Source organism: Capsicum annuum, chromosome 10, assembly GCF_002878395.1.
Source record: "Capsicum annuum cultivar UCD-10X-F1 chromosome 10, UCD10Xv1.1, whole genome shotgun sequence".
Taxonomy (NCBI): Eukaryota; Viridiplantae; Streptophyta; class Magnoliopsida; order Solanales; family Solanaceae; genus Capsicum; species Capsicum annuum.
Window position 1 is genome coordinate 186136347 of NC_061120.1, and position 4093 is coordinate 186140439.

Sequence of the window (4093 nt, forward strand, 5' to 3'; positions counted from 1 at the left end):
TGACAAGTAAAGTGGTCCAAAGGGAGTAATAATAACTGAATTTGCAAGTTAAAATTTTTTAATTATCTCATAAGAGCAAAATTATAATTTCATGTTAATTCAGTACTTTGCTAGATCCACCTATGTTCCTCAGAGTTCCAAACTTTAAGAACTATATATATAAAATTCCTTCAAGTACACCACTAATAAACTGTTGAATAAAATATAAATTCAAGAGAGCAAGGATGAAAATAGAAAGAAAACAGTGTATAGTACTAGTGCCATACCCATTCCAGGGGCATTTAACACCAATGCTGCTACTTGGAAGTATCCTTCAATACAAGGCTTTTCTGTAAAAGTTACACATACTAAATACAATGCTCTTAATTATTCCAACCACCCTGAATTCGTCTTGCATTCTATGAAGATGGATTACATGAAATTGACATGTCAGCCTCGAGTTTAGAGAATATATATTGTATGAACAAGAACTGCAAGGCGCCCTTGAGAAATTACCTCATTGGGATGATGGAACAGGAAAAGGATTTGCAAGTTAATCAGCTTGCCTGTATCATTTATGACGACGTCTTATTCTTCGTTGATGATGTAGCTACTCAGTTGAGGCTTCCCAGTATTATTCTTCGTACTTTTAGTGCTACATATTTGCACTCTATGATCACCACTCTTCAGCAACCAGAAAAATATTTTCCTTTTGAAGGTATGATGAAAGAAGACACAACTTCTGTTTCATGAGTTAATTGAAAAATCCTTTCAAATTCAATACCATAACAACAACTAAGCTTGTTTTTCATTCATAGTCATCATCTCGGGACAAAAATATATGACATAAAATTAATTGTAAGTACTAGAAGTAATAGGGCCAAAAGGCTCCTAAAACGCATAGGGCCTAATGTAAACATATTAACATGACTAAGATATATTCTCCACTAATTTTGGTATAGACTGTAATATTTTTTTCTTTAGTTATGTTCCATCTTTCATTGTTGAAAGAAATTAAAATTAAGAAGAAGGGTGACTTTCTAAAAAAAAAGTATTAATTGAGTGACGATGTGAGAAATCAACCAATATCTTTCACTAAGTCCACATTGATTACTCACTGCAATTCCAAATTCTCAGCTACTGGATCCGTTACCGGAGCTTCATCCCCTCAGGTTCAAGGATGTACCATTTCCTGTCTTCAATAATACAGTTCCAGAGCTGATACTAGACTTTTGTTGAGCAATGAGCAATATAGGATCATCCGCCGCAACTATTTGTAACACGATGCAAGACTTGGAGAATTCATTGTTGTTACGCCTTCAAGAACATTACAAGGTGCCCTTCTTTCCAATAGGTCCTCTTCACAAAATGGCACCTATAACCTCGTCGACTAGCTTACTAGAAGAGGACAACATTTGCATCGAGTGGCTCGACAGACAAGCTTCTAACTCTATTCTCTATGTCATCTTGGGTAGCCTAATGAAGATCAATGAAAAAGAGCTAATTGAGACTGCTTGGGGATTAGCTAATAGCGATCAACCTTTCTTGTGGGTTATTCAACCTGGATCTGTCTCTGGCTTTCAATGTGCTGATGCACTGCCTGATGGTTTTGAGAAAATGGTAGGAGAAAGAGAGCGGATAGTGAAATGGGTGCCACAAAAATAGGTTCTTGCACGTTCTGCAATAATAGTCTTTTTCACTCATTGTGGTTGGAATTCTACACTTGCAAGTATTTTGGAAGAAGTCCCTTTGATATGCAGGCCATTTCTAGCAGACCAACCAGTGAACGCAAGGTATCTAAGCCAAATATATAAGGTTGGTGTCACGACCCAAACCGAGGCTCTGGCTGTGACTAACTTCCAGAACCAGGAAGGCATGAGATCCCTCATAACTTGCAAACATAGGAATAATTCATCTATTATGACGATGCAGAAGTAAACCTAAAACATGGTCCTACTATTATTTCAACATAACAATGCGGAAAGTGAGTTCAAAAAGACCCAAAACCATCTAGAAAACAATTCTGCGAAATCTCTACTAAAACCAAAAATAAGAATCTGTATGAAATCGGGACAAGGCCCCCGATCGGACCATGAACTAAAACCAATAAAAACATCACATGGAACAAGGCCTTCTGAAATAAGGGAGGCTCACCAACTTCAGATGTCTGGAACTGATCTACTACTTAGCGGGATCGCGGGACTGAGCCTCAGATCCTGAAATATATGGGGTCAATACACAACATACTAGTACGTACAACAACCCTAAAACAAGATACTGATGTACAACATAAGTGAGAGCATTTCATAAAAAATATGCCAGTATAAAACACTTGAAAATAAATGGGCATAATTTGATGAGCTTCAAAACATCTGCTTGAAATCATGACTCAACTCTTCAATTCTCTACTGAGCTAGATGGTACACCCCTACAATCTGTAATTCCATGGGCTATATGGAATCCTCGCTTGACTCGGCGGCCAAGCCCCCAATCCAAGTTTACCGCAAGGATTGGAGTATTAGTAAGGGGAGACATGCAAGATCACATAGCAGGGTGCCATAGTCCCAATCAAATCAACATTTCATGGTAGGGCACGAGATCACAAAGCAGGGATCCTAACCATAGTACCAAATTGGGACGATATAATACAAGGTACACAAGATAACAATGCAGGGTACAAAAATCCTGTGTCGGCAAATCACGGTTTCTAGCATAGAGTTTTTCGACTCGTACCTTCTTCGGGTAACCATCTAAATCTCTTAGATCCCATTTTTTTAACCTTTTAAAAGATGTATCTCACTGAAATCATGATCTGATGTCTGAAAAGTCTGTAGTTTGTTCTATTCTGTATTTGCCATGGCATTAATATATTTTGGTATCGTCATACCAAGACTTGCAAGTCATATATCTAAGCCATATCATTTTATGCTTTATATTTTTCAATATGATCAAATCATTTGACCACCAGAAACGTTTAAAGAGAGTTCTTATTTCAAAACATCTGAAACTTATGCAAAGACTCTCCCTTTTCAATACTCTAACACATGATGGTCAATTCCTTTATAAAAATCCATGAAATTCTTTCAATTATTACATTAAACATTTATACACAAGAAAACACCCTCTCTTCAATTCATAAAAATGTCAAGTCCAAAATAATAGTAAAGCGTTTATCTCATGTTCTAAACATGCAATTGAAAACATGTGAAATCACGAGGTATCACCACAAGAGAGGGAGTTTTGTTATTCATGATATCAATAAAACTTTGTAAAACTGAAAATACATATATAAATATGGTTATAGAGACAAACGTTTACTTTCATCAAAACAAGTTCATAATACATGCCATTCAAAACAATGTCAAAAACCCTCTTTTTAAACATGATTATATATCTTTAAACTTGATAAAAAAAAACATAAAAACTTATTCCCAAGAATCTTAGGATAATCCCATGTACCTTAATGAAAAAGAAATCATGAAGAAAATTGACAATTTAAGCTTAATGCCCAAACCCTAGGTTGTTTTTCTCCTATTGTGTTTTAGGAAGATAAACCAGGGATTTGATAGTGTTAAAACATATTTAGGGACTTTAATTTTTGTTAATATATTTAGGGACGGTTATGGGACATAAAAAGACTTTGTTTTCCTTGAAATTATTCAAAAATGGAGCCTCTAAGCCAGAAAAAAATTGGGTATGCGGCATCCAGTCCATTGCCTAACCATTCCAGTTACGGTAGGCGATGGTAATACGATGCCTAGCCATATCCTAGGCCCTACTTTACGATGCTTACTTACTTTTGAGGTCCTAGAACACTCCCAACACCTCCCACAACATCAACACATGATGTAACATCACTACGAGGGTCCAAAAAGTCATTTGTGGTGCATTAAAATAGTGTTATGACTACAGGGTGTTACATTATCTCCCCCTTGGGATTATTCGTCCCCAAATGATGGGTAGGGATTTGTTGAAGTTCTAAAAGTATGGAATAAGGAACATAACCTCACATTGAACATTTTTCCTCAACAAAATAAGCAAAGGAATTAAGGAGCTTTATGATAACCCTTAGTGAAACGTGTAAGCGCGAAGCGTGAGATAATAAGAATTGACA

The 4093-nt window shown here is 36.3% G+C and overlaps 1 pseudogene; it reads left to right on the plus strand.

Annotated features, from left to right (window-relative positions):
• Positions 1 to 224: 224 nt before the first annotated feature.
• On the plus strand, positions 225 to 1917 carry LOC107844488 (annotated as a pseudogene).
• The last annotated feature ends 2176 nt before the right edge of the window (positions 1918 to 4093 follow it).